The 14,062-nt window shown below is 35.5% G+C and overlaps 2 non-coding genes across 2 annotated transcripts; both read right to left on the reverse strand.

Moving 5' to 3' along the window:
• Positions 1 to 435: 435 nt before the first annotated feature.
• On the reverse strand, positions 436 to 518 carry Trnas-gcu (transfer RNA serine (anticodon GCU)). The gene has a single exon. It is a non-coding gene; the product is annotated as a tRNA-Ser (tRNA).
• Positions 519 to 11,878: 11,360 nt separating this feature from the next.
• Positions 11,879 to 11,960, reverse strand: Trnas-gcu (transfer RNA serine (anticodon GCU)). Its single transcript has one exon. It is a non-coding gene; the product is annotated as a tRNA-Ser (tRNA).
• Positions 11,961 to 14,062: the final 2,102 nt, after the last annotated feature.

Raw genomic sequence — 14,062 nt, forward strand, 5'->3', positions numbered from 1 at the left:
AACGTTTTCTTAAGTTTGATGACTAAAAATATGATTCTGAAAGGTTTAAGATACAGATCTAATCTTGATTAGCCTTCATGGAAAAATGCCCATCGCTGCATTGCACAGATCCCTTGCCTACCTCTATAACTTCGACGTGAACGAAATTGTCAGCCTCACTTGCGATCCCATCCAATGGTGCAGATACGTTTTGACGTTAGACATGGTCCTACTATATTAAATACAGAAACATTATATTTTGTTTCCGATCTCAGCAAATATTGTAGCTGCATGGAGTACATGATTTACTTCGAAATATCTCAGAAACTTGTGCTGGATAGAGATTATGTTTGTAGATGTGTGATCATTCTGGTGTTCTTTTCCTATAAATAGACATAATATACATTCACAAGTGTTGATTAATGAGTTTTGCAGTGAATATTATGTAAAAGTTATCGACGAGGATGGGACTCGAACCCACGCGGGGAGACCCCAATGGATTAGCAGTCCATCGCCCTTAACCACTCGGCCACCTCGTCTGCATTACAGTCTGGTATACATAATTTATATACCCAGTAATATGTTCTCAATTACTGTAAACCACATGCATTATTTTTGTCACTCATTATTCAGTACCTTTGTGAAGAAAACCATTGTCATCAGATGGGGTAAGAAAGTGCTTTTGCTCTTATTTACACAACAACTGAATCTATTGCAAACATAATATCCTTTGAAATCAAATAATCTTGAGATATAAAAAAGACATATTCAGACGGCGAAGACAATCCAAAGATTTCTACACACCTGTCCCCTACAGCCACCACAAACTTTCCCCTCGTACACACAATACAAATATAAAACATGGTCGGTCCTCATATTCCTGTTAAATATTATGCGGGAGGAATATATGCTTCGAATCATTCGTTCTAAATAGAAATCACCCAAATATTGACCCAGATGGGTGAATATCAGTTCCAATTAAAACTGACTGAAATCAGTTGTCCTTCATAACAGCAGAGTGGCGCAGTGGAAGCGTGCTGGGCCCATAACCCAGAGGTCCGTGGATTGATGCCATGCTCTGCTAATTCTTTTATTTCTTTATTTGTAAATTTAAAATATCATAACCGTAAATTAGTATTTGCATTCAAGCCCAAAAATATCAAACCCATGTTCACTTCAGCTATATCCTACATTTGTAGCACGACTTTGGATCGCCTATGCTGCTATAGTAATAAGGGAACCCAAATCTGCAAATTGAATATGTGACGATATATTATGTTCCTCATTGTCACAAAGGGATAAATATTAGATATCGTTTTCAGCTAACTTAAAACAAATTGTCCTTCAGAACAGGTGTGTGACACAGTGCAAGCTTACTGGACCCATAACCAGAGGTACGTGGATCGATATCACCATCTGCTAATTCTTTTCTCCGTTTATTTTAAATTTAAGAATTCAGAACAGTAAATTGTTATCTGCATTAAAGCACGAAAATATCAAACCCATGTACAATTAAGTTATATCCATAATTTAGGCACACAGTGAATTCAACTAAAGAGGCATTACAAAATGGGTGCAACGTAACGGACTATAATTTTCCACCCTTCAGAGGACGTGTTTGTTCGTTTGCAATTAGATGCCTTACACTGTCCTAGGAATAACGAAACCCAAATCAACTTGCAGGAAATGTTACGATATACTAGGTCCCTCGTTGTCACAAAGGGTCAATGTAACCATTATTTCATCATCTCTATACGTAATTCTAAGGATGAAATTTGGAACTCGAGCCATGCATACATTTGATTTTTTATGGCACTGTAACAAAATTAGAAGACTGTAGTCAGTGAGAGTACATATGTAAATGTGAAAGAAAAATAATTGTCAAGAAGGACAATGTGCAATCGTCGAAGGTTGATCTCTGACTAAATGTTTGTTAAAATGACGTAGAAGTGAACCCTTGGAAGGTATGATATCCAGGAAGAAGACCTTAATGCGTCCCACCACGATCATCACACACATCCTCCTTCTCAGCCCGCAACGAAATCAGCTTCAGAATAACTGATAGGTTTCAACGTTTTCTTAAGTTTGATGACTAAAAATGTGATCCTGAAAGGTTTAAGATACACACGTAATATTGTGTTCTTTTCCTATATATAGGCAAAATATCCATTCACAAGTGTTGATTAATGAGTTTTGCAGTGAATATTATGCAAAAGTTATCTACGAGGATGGGACTTGAACCCACGCGGGGAGACCCCAATGGATTAGCAGTCCATCGCCTTTACCACACGTCAACCTCGTCTGCATTACAGTCTGGTATATACAATTTATACACCCAGTAATATGTCCTCAATTACTGTAAACCACATGCATTATTTTTGTCACTCATTATTCAGTACCTTTGTGAAGAAAACCATTGTCATCAGATGGGGTAAGAAAGTTATTTTGCTCTTATCTACACAACAACTGAATCTATTGCAAACATAATATCCTTTGAAATCTAATAATCTTGAGATATAAAAAAGACATATTCAGACGGCGAAGACAATCTAAAAATTTCTACACACCTGTCCCCTACAGCCACCACAACCTTTCCCCTCGTACACATAATACAAATATAAAACATGGTCGGTCCTCATATTCCTGTTATATATTATGCGGGAGGAATATTTGCTTCGAATCATCCGTTCTGGATAGAAATCACCCAAATATTGACCCAGATGGGTGAATGTCAGTTCCAATTAAAACTGATTGAAATCAGTTGTCTTTCATAACAGCAGAGTGGCGCAGTGGAAGCGTGCTGGGCCCATAACCCAGAGGTCCGTGGATCGAAACCACGCTCTGCTAATTCTTTTATTTCTTTATTCGTAAATTTAAAATATCATAACAGTAAATTATTATTTGCATTCAAGCCCGAAAATATCAAACCCATGTTCACTTTAGCTATATCCTATATTTACCTACAATGTAAATGCAACCAACGTAGAGTTACTTTTATACTAATGGGTCAAAAGTAGATCACTGCAACTTCACACTCTTCGAAAGACGTGATTTGTAGCACGACTTTGGATCCCCTATACTGCTGTAGTAATAAGGGAACCCAAATCTGCAAATTAAATATGTGACGATATATTATGTTCCTCATTGTCACAAAGGGTTAAATATTAGATATCATTTTCAGTGAATTTAAAACAAATTGTCCTTCAGAATAGGTGTGTGACACAGTGCAAGCTTACTGGACCCATAACCAGAGGTACGTGGATCGATACCACCATCTGCTAATTCTTTTCTCCGTTTATTTTTAAATTTAAGAATTCAGAACAGTAAATTGTTATCTGCATTAAAGCACGAAAATATCAAACCCATGTACAATTAAGTTATATCCATAATTTAGGCACACAGTGAATTCAACTAAAAAGGCATTACAAAATGGACGCAACGTATCGTACTATAATTTTCCACTCTTCAAAGGACGTGTTTGTTCGTTTGCAATTGGATGCTTTACACTGTTCTAGGAATAACGAAACCCAAATCAACTTGCAGGAGATGTGACGATATACTAGGTCCCTCGTTGTCACAAAGGGTCAATGTAACCATTATTTCATCCTCTCTATATGTAATTGTAAAGATGAATTTTGGAACTCGAGCCATGCATACATTTGAATTTTTATGGCACTGTACCAAAATTACAATACTGTAGTCAGTGAGAGTACATATGTAAATTTAAAAGAAAAATAATTGTCAAGAAGGACATGATGCAATCGTCGACGGTTGATCTCTGACTAAATGTTTGATAAAATGACGTAGAAATGAACCTTTGGAAGGTGTGGTATCCAGGAGGAAGACCTTCATGCGTCCCACCACGACCACCACACACATCCTCCTTCTCAGCCCGCAACGAAATCAGCTTCAGAATAACTGATAGGTTTCAACGTTTTCTTAAGTTTGATGACTAAAAATGTGATCCTGAAAGGTTTAAGATACAGACGTAATCTTGATTAGCCTTCGTGGAAAAATGCCCATCGCTGCATTGCACAGATCCCTTGCCTACCTCTCTCTATAACTTCGACGTGAACGAGATTGTCAACCTTACTTGCGTTCCCATCCAATGGTGCAGATACGTTTTGACGTTAGACATGGTCCTACTATATTAAATACAGAAACATTATATTTTGTTTCCGATCTCAGCAAATATTGTAGCTGCATTGAGTACATGATTTACTTCGAAATATCTCAGAAACTTGTGCTGGATAGTGAAAAGAGATTATGTTTGTAGATGTGTGAACTTTCTGGTGTTCTTTTCTTATATATAGACAAAATATCCATTCACAAGTGTTGATTAATGAGTTTTGCAGTAAATATTATGTAAAAGTTATCGACGAGAATTGGACTCGAACCCACGCGGGGAGACCCCAACGGATTAGCAGTCCATGGCCTTAACCACTCGGCCACCTCGTCTGCATTACAGTGTGGTGTACACAATTTATATACCCAGTAATATGTTCTCAATTACTGTAAACCACATGCATTATTTTTGTCACTCATTATTCAGTACCTTTGTGAAGAAAACCATTGTCATCAGATGGGGTAATAAAGTGCTTTTCCTCTTATTTACACAACTGAATGTCTTCCAAACATAGCGTCCTTTGAAATCAAATAATATTGAGATATAAAAAAGACATATTCAGACGGCGAAGACAATCCAAAGATTTCTACACACCTGTCCCCTACAGCCACCACAACCTTTCCCCTCGTACACACAATACAAATATAAAACAGGGGGACTTCCGGTTATTACATCAGATGGAAAACACGTTTGATGATCGCTCCGTGAATTTTGAAGTTTTCTTCCTTTAATAGACATTTTTTCTGTTTTAAGTTGTTGCAGGTACGTTTATTAGATTCGTGTGATAGCATTCATATAGAAGTTAGATATATTTTGTGTGTGTGGATAACTTTATCCACCACACAAAATACTATTTTCTGTGACAATGAATTCAAAGCCTGGTCGTGCTGCACGTGCAGCACAGGGAGCGGACTCAAATTCTAATGACACCAGTGGAATAGCTAGCAATAAGAATGGCATGTCGAGTAACATCGATAGACAGACAGGAGCTTCTCGTCGTTTTGGGAAAGAATGTACCGTGGTGATTGATGTAAAGGATGTGAAGAAAATAAAGGCAAGTGATATTGTTAGAAGTGTAGAAGAATTAACCGGAGATATGTCGGTCTATGCAGTTGTGCCCAAAGGTGCAAATTTGTATGAGGTCACACTACCGAGCAAAGAAGTAGCATATAATGTCTTGTGTGGAATTGATATTGGAAGTGAACACTTTGATTGTCCTCTCTTATATTCAGACACTATTATTGTGTCAATTCTTCATTTACCAGCATACATCACCGATGATGATATAAGTATGAAGCTCGGTGAATACGGAGTAGAACTTCTTTCTCCCATTCAACGCAGATATTATCCTGGGACTAGTGTGGCTGATGGGACTCGTTGTGTAAAATGTAAATTTCCACAGCAGGTAAAATCCTTGCCTTACAGTCTGAAATTTCAGACTGTCAATGGTCAGCAATACTTTAGAGTATTACACGATAACCAAGTTAAGGTATGTTCTAGATGTCTAGATCCGGGACATGTTATGAAAGATTGCCCTGATTTTGTATGATACAAGTGTGGGGAGCAAGGCCATGTAGCAAAAAATTGCACAAGGGAAAGATGTGACAGTTGTGGAAGTTTTCCTATAACGTGTACATGCAGGATATGCGACAAATACCACAAAGAGGCGCAAACATGTACGTTGTTACAGAGAGGACATTACAGACGTTCATTCGCAAGTTGATGATGCTACGAGGGAAGACATATTGGAGTTACCGAGTGACGAAAATTATAGAAGAAACTGAGAGTGAAAACAAGATAACGAGAGTGGAGAAAGTGGGGAAGAAAATGAAAGAAGTGGAGTTGATATGACCAATGTAGAAATAGAATCTGAGGAGGAAGTAAACAACAATCATACAATTGGTGATGGATCGGGGACAGATTCAGATGATGACAGGAAGATGGCTGCAGAAGTTGTTGAAAGATCAAACGAATCACGTACGTGTCAAGAAAACGGTACTAATATCGAAAATTTCAAAGTAGTACAAAGGAGGAGGAGAAGGTTTAATCCAGTACCTAACCTGAAAATGAATAGTATGCGACGAACACCTATTAAGAAATGATCAAACACTCAACATTTTTTAATACTTTCAATACACTCATCATAATCATGGCTTTAAATATTGTATCTCTAAATGTAAATGGCTTGCGTAATTTGAATAAACTAAAGTCTGTTTTAGAAATATTTAAAGAGAAAAGAGGCCATATTTTATTATTGCAAGAAACCTTTTGGGATGATGAGTTTGCTGAAAGTATTAGAGAAAATGAGATTTGGAATGGTGACATATTCTATAGTAATGCTGACAATAGGAGGGCAGGTGTTGCTGTTTTAGTAGTGAGAGAATTGAGAAATCAGGTGACAAGAAATGATTGAAAAGGGTAGGATTTTACATATTAAAATAACTATTGATGATAAAGTGATTGATTTAATCAATATTTATGCTCCAAATGTTGTGAAGGAAAGGTATAACTTTTTCATGAAGCTAAAGACATATTTACATAACAGTACTAGTGATAGCACTATCCTGGCTGGTGATTTTAATACAGCTTTAGCAGGTATTGATCGACATAACAAAGCCTTACATATTGATGATGTAGCAGTGCGTGAACTTTATAAAATTATTCATGATAGGAATATTACCGATTTATGGAGATCACGAAATCCTAGTACTCGTAGTTTCTCCAGAAAACAAGTTGTACTAGGCGAAATGAAACAGAGTAGAATAGATTATTTTTTGATTTCCTCAAAATTGCATTCCAATGTGCAAAATATTTATTATGCAGATACATCCTTTAGTGATCATTCTTTTGTATACCTTAAACTAAATACCTGCAAAGTGGAAACAGGGCCCGGATTATGGATACTAAATAACAATTTCTTTTTGAGGAGAAATATGTACAAAGAGTGAAATCAATTCTTACCGAGGGAAAAACTAACGAAATGTATTTCAGTGAACCACTCATTTGGTGGGATAATGTAAAATAAAAATTAAAAAATTTTCCCAAGTATACTGTACAAGAAGAAATAAGGAAAGATTACAAGAATACTTTACATTGCAAAATAAATTAAAATCATTTTCAGAAAAAGTCGCAAATAAAGAATCATATGACATTAACAAATATGAAGAACTAAAACATCAGCTAAGTGACTATGAAACTGATTTTTGTCGGGGTGCTATATTGAGATCTAAGGCGAAATGGGCAATTGAGAGCGATAGAAATACTAAATACTTTCTAAATCTTGAGAAATATCGACACAACAAAAATGTAATCAATGAATTGATTGATGGTGATGGTGTAATTATTTCAAATACAACCGGAATCTTAAATGAAATACATCAGTTTTATAGTCATTTATATTCTTCGGTAACTGTTGATGATAATTGTACTGATTCACTTTTAAATTTTGTAAACTGTTCTGTATCTGATGAGGATAAAGATATGTGTGATGCCATAATAACAGTTGATGAAATACATACAGCTATAAAAGGGATGGCTAAAAATAAAAGCCCCGGCCCGGACGGATTGACAGTAGAGTGGTATTGTAAATTTTATGATTGTATATATGATATTCTGTTGCACATCTTTCAGAGTGTTAAGAATGACAATATTATGTCGAGATCAATGAGATTTGGGGTTATATCACTTATTTATAAAAATAAGGGGGATAATAGAAGGTTGCAAAATTGGCGCCCTATCAGTTTACTTAATGTAGATTATAAAATTTTGGCAAGGATTTTGTCTACACGTTTAAAAATGGTATTACCCAAAATTATTTCTCAAACTCAGACATGTTGTATAGTTGGGAGAGATATTGCTGATACTATAGTCACTGTAAGAGATATTATAGATATGGTTGAGAGAGACAATCTTGAGGGATATATCTTAAAAATTGATCAAGAAAAAGCGTTTGACAGAGTTTGCCACTCATATTTGATTTCTGTTTTACGAAAGTTCGGTTTTGGTGACAATTTTATTCAGTGGATAAAGATATTTTATAATGAAATTAAAAGTAGTGTTAAATGCAATGGTCATCTAACGAAACCCTTTTTAATTAAAAATTCAGTCAGACAAGGTTGTCCTATATCAGCAATGTTATATGTATTAGCAGCAGAACCCTTAGGACTCGCTATCAAAGCAAATCCCACTATCAGAGGTATTCCACTCCCACTGTCTAGTAATACAAGTAAAGTCTTTCAACATGCAGATGATACAACCTTGACATTAGCGGACACACAATCCATTAATCAATCTTTTAATGTTCTTCACTTGTATTGTAAAGGATCTGGTGCAAAGGTGAACAAGGAAAAGACAGAACTTCTGTGTATTGGATCTGGTAAACTTACTGATGATTATTGCAAACAATTACAAATTCAAATGTGTGATCAAGTCATCTTAATTTTGGGAGCTTATGTTGGAAAATGTGCAAAGTTATGTGTGCAAGTGAACTGGAATGAGAGATTGTCTAAAATTAAAAACTTATTGCAACTGTGGTCACAGAGATATTTGACAATACAAGGAAAAGTAACAGTTGTTAATAACTTATTAGTTTCTAGAGTATTGTACATAGTGTCAGTTCAGCCTCTTCCTGAAATGATTGCTGATGAATTGAAGCAATTATTTCTCAGATTTATCTGGTCAGGAAAGTCCCATTTGGTTCACTATTATACAATAATTGGTGATAAGCGAAATGGCGGACTACAGTTAACTGATATAAAGATGAAAATGTATGCATTCAGACTAAAATTTATAAAAAGATACTTTGATGTGAATTGCCATGCTATGTGGAAAACTACCTTTGATCACTTTTTATCTACTGTTCTGAACATGAGGTTGAGCAAAGAGTTGTTTCTCATGTCTTTAAATTAGCAACAATTGAATACCCTACCTATATTTTACAGAGAAATGTTTCAGGCATGGGAAAAACTTAGAAATAATATCGATACAAATATTGATGTGAGGAATGTTTTTGAACAACCTCTCTTTTTAAATCCTAATATTACATGTGCTGGTAAAACGTTGTTTTTCGCAGAATTTATAGAAGCAGGAATTGTTCGTGTTCAGGATATTACATATGAATTTGTACCTGGAATACTACCTTATAGAGCTATTCAAGAAATGATATACAAATCAAATTCTGAGATCAAAACAGATAAGATAAAAAAAGACTATAATTGCATAATAGAAAGTATACATTGGGCTGGAGAAATATTGTTGCAACAGAATCAAAACCCACTGTAACCAATGGGAGAAATAATATGTTTCTCAGAGTTGATACAAAATTATATGACCTCTGTTTATGTACAACACAACTATTTTACAAGCTTTTATGTACGTTGATTTTTCAAGAACCAGCTTCTGTTTCCTTTTGGAGTAAGATATTTAGTTTGCAAAAGCATAAATACTGGAAATTGATACACCTACCTTTCAAGACCCCAGATTGTGTAGATTTGGATTACAGAATAATGCACAATCGAATATTTACAAAAGACAGACTAAAATACTATGGCAAAATTGATAATGACTTATGTCCAGTGTGCCAGTTGGAAACAGAGGATTTATTTCACATGTTTTTGAAATGTCCTGAATTAAGCTCTTTTAAGAATTATATTGTATATATAGTTGAGATTCTTTTTAAAAATTGTAGAGTTGGTGTTCTCAATAGCACTTCTTTTGAACAAATGCTCATGATAGGATATAACAAAGAAACAAAATCAGTCAATAGTTATTTTTTGAACTACATTCTGAGCATTGCTCGATTGTGTATTTACAAAAGAAGAAACATTATGTCGTTATTAGGGAAACAAATAGACATCGAAAGATTGTTCCAATATTTGACTAGAAAATATATATTATATGCGTATCAACATTACAAAGACAAAAATCAGACTTTGATTACGAAGTATTTTGTAAAAGATAATCCGTTAATGAGAATAGAAGAGGATAAATTGTTTATTACATTGTAGAATCATTGTTTTGTACTATAGCATTACAAAATATTATTTTAGAATCATTGTTCTGTAATATAGCTTAACAAAATACTATTGTAGAATCATTGTTTTGTAATATAGCATTACAAAATACTATTGTAGAACCATTATTTTGTAATATAGCATTACAAACTACTATGTACATACCGACTGTATACTTTTAACTTATATACTGTACAAAACGTTTTTTAAATAAAGAAAGAAGAAAAAAAAAAACAAGGCGTGCTGGGCCCATAACCCAGAGGTCCGTGGATCGAAACCACGCTCTGCTAATTCTTTTATTTCTTTATTTGTAAATTTAAAATATCATAACAATAAATTATTATTTGCATTCAAGCCCGAAAATATCAAACCCATGTTCACCTCACCTATATCCTATATTTACCTACAATATAAATGTAATCAACGTAGAATTACTTTTATGCTAATGGGTCAAAAGTAGGTCACTGTAACGTCACACTCTTCGAAAGACGTGATTTGTAGCACGACTTTGGATCCCCTATACTGCTATAGTAATAAGGGAACCCAAATCTGCAAATTGAATATGTGACGACAGATTATGTTCCTCATTGTCACAAAGCGTTAAATATTATGTATCATTTTCAGTTAACTTAAAACAAATTGTCCTTCGGAATAGGTGTGTGACACAGTACAAGCTTACTGGACCCATAACCAGAGGTACGTGAATAGATACCACCATCGGCTAATTCTTTTCTCCGTTTATTTTTAAATTTAAGAATTCAGAACAGTAAATTGTTATCTGCATTAAAGCACGAAAATATCAAACCCATGTACAATTAAGTTATATCCATAATTTAGGCACACAGTGAATTCAACTAAAGAGGCATTGCAAAATGGGTACAACGTAACGTACTATAATTTTCCAGCCCTTAGAAGGACGTGTTTATTCGTTTGCAATTGGACGCCTTTCACTGTTCTAGGAATAACGAAACCCAAATCAACTTGCAGGAAATGTGACGATATACTAGGTCCCTCGTTGTCACAAAGGGTCAATGTAACCATTATTTCATTAACTCAATATGTAATTGTAAAGATGAATTTTGGAACTCGAGCCATGCATACATTTGATGTTTTATGGCACTGTACCAAAATTACAATACTGTAGTCAGTGAGAGTTCATATGCACATGTAAAAGAACAATAAGTGTCAAGAAGGACATGATATAATCGGCGAAGGTATGATATCCAGGAAGAAGACCTTAATGCGTCCACCACGACCACCACACACATCCTCCTTCTCAGCCCGCAACGAAATCAGCTTCAGAAGAACTGGTAGGTTCCAACGTTTTCTTAAGTTTGATGACTAAAAATGTGATCCTGAAAGGTTTAAGATACAGACGTAATCTTGAATTAGGTTTCATGGAACAATGCCCATCCTTGCATGGCGCAGATACCTTCCCTAACTCTATAAGTTCGACGTGAACGAAATTGTTAGCCTCACTTGCGATCACATTCAATGGTGCAGATACGTTTTGACGCTAGACATGGTCCTACTATATTAAATACAGAAACATTATATTTTGTTTCCGATCTCAGCACAGATTGTAGCTGCATGGAGTGCATGATCTACTTCGAAATCTCTCAGAAACTTGTGCTGGATAGTGAAAAGAGATTATGTTTGTAGATGTGTGATCTTTCTGGTGTTCTTTTCTTATATATAGACAAAATATCCATTCACAAGTGTTGATTGATGAGTTTTGCAATGAATATTATGTAAAAGTTATCGACGAGGATGGGACTCGAACCCACGCGGGGAGACCCCAACGGATTAGCAGTCCATGGCCTTAACCACTCGGCCACCTCGTCTGCATTACAGTGTGGTATACACAATTTATATACCCAGTAATATCTAAACCACATACATTATTTTTGTCACTCATTATTCAATACCTTTGTGAAGAAAACCATTGTCATCAGATGGGGTAAGAAAGTGCTTTTGCTCTTATTTACACAACAACTGAATCTATTGCAAACATAATATCCTTTGAAATCAAATTATCTTGATTTATCAAAAAGACATATTCAGACGGCGAAGACAATCCAAAGATTTTTACACACCTGTCCGCTACAGCCACCACAACCTTTATCCTCGTACACACAATACAAATATAAAACATGGTCGGTCCTCATATTCCTGTTAAATATTATGCGGGAGGAATATTTGCTTCGAATCATTCGTTCTGGATAGAAATCACCCAAATACTGACCCAGATGGGTGAATATCAGTTCCAATTAAAACTGATTGAAATCAGTTGTCTTTCATAATAGCAGAGTGGCGCAGTGGAAGCGTGCTGGGCCCATAACCCAGTGGTCCGTGGATCCTAACCACGCTCTGCTAATTCTTTTATTTCTTTATTTTTAAATTTAAAATATCATAACAGTAAATTATTATTTGCATTCAAGCCCGAAAATATCAAACCCATGTTCACTTTCGCTATATAATATATTTAGTTACAATGTAAATGCAACCAACGTAGAATTACATTTATACTAATGGGTCAAAAGTAGGTCACTGTAACTTCACACTCTTCGAAAGACGTGATTTGTAGCACGACTTTGGATCCCCTATACTGCTATAGTAAGAAGGGAACCCAAATCTGCAAATTGAATATGTGACGACAGATTATGTTCCTCATTGTCACAAAGGGTTAAATATTAGATATCAGTTAACTTAAAACAAATTGTCCTTCAGAACAGGTGTGTGACACAGTGGAAGCTTACTGGACCCATAACCAGAGGTACGTGAATCGATACCACCATCGGCTAATTCTTTTCTCCTTTTAGTTTTAAATTTACGAATTCAGAACAGTAAATAGTTATCTGCATTAAAGCACGAAAATATCAAACCCATGTACAATTAAGTTATATCCATAATTTAGGCACACAGTGAATTCAACTAAAGCAGCATTAGAAAATGGGTGCAACGTAAAGTACTATAATTTTCCACTCTTCAAAGGACGTGCTTGTTCGTTTGCAATTGGATGCCTTACACTGTTCTAGGAATAACGAAACCCAAATCAACATGCAGGAAATGTGACGATATACTAGGTCCCTCGTTGTCACAAAGGGTCAATGTAACCATTATTTCATCCTCTCTATATGTAATTGTAAAGATGAATTTTGGAACTCGAGCCATGCATACATTTGATTTTTTGCGGCATTGTACCAAAATTACAAAACTGTAGCCAGTGAGAGTACATATGTACATGTAAAAGAAAAATAATTATCAAGAAGGACATGATAGAATCGTCGAAGGTATGATATCCAGGGAGAAGGCCCTAATGCGTCCCACCACGACCACCACACACATCCTCCTTCTCAGCCCGCAACGAAATCAGCTTCAGAAGAACTGGTAGGTTCCAACGTTTTCTTAAGTTTGATGACTAAAAATGTGCTCCTGAAAGGTTTAAGATACAGACGTAATCTTGAATTAGGTTTCATGGAAGAATGCCCATCCTTGCATGGCGCAGATACCTTCCCTAACTCTATAAGTTCGACGTGAACGAAATTGTTAGCCTCACTTGCGATCACATTCAATGGTGCAGATACGTTTTGACGCTAGACATGGTCCTACTATATTAAATACAGAAACATTATATTTTGTTTCCGATCTCAGCACATATTGTAGCTGCATTGAGTGCATGATTTACTTCGAAATCTCTCAGAAACTTGTGCTGGATAGTGAAAAGAGATTATGTTTGTAGATGTGTGATCTTTCTGGTGTTCATTTCTTATATATAGACAAAATATCCATTCACAAGTGTTGATTAATGAGTTTTGCAATGAATATTATGTAAAAGTTATCGTCGAGGATGCGACTCGAACCCACGCGGGGAGACCCCAATGGATTAGCAGTCCATGGCCTTTTTTTTTTTTTTCTTTCTTTATTTAAAAAACGCTTTGTACAG

The sequence above is a fragment of the Sinohyriopsis cumingii genome, unplaced genomic scaffold (genome assembly GCF_028554795.1).
Source record: "Sinohyriopsis cumingii isolate HCF-2022 unplaced genomic scaffold, ASM2855479v2 utg000646l, whole genome shotgun sequence".
Taxonomy (NCBI): Eukaryota; Metazoa; Mollusca; class Bivalvia; order Unionida; family Unionidae; genus Sinohyriopsis; species Sinohyriopsis cumingii.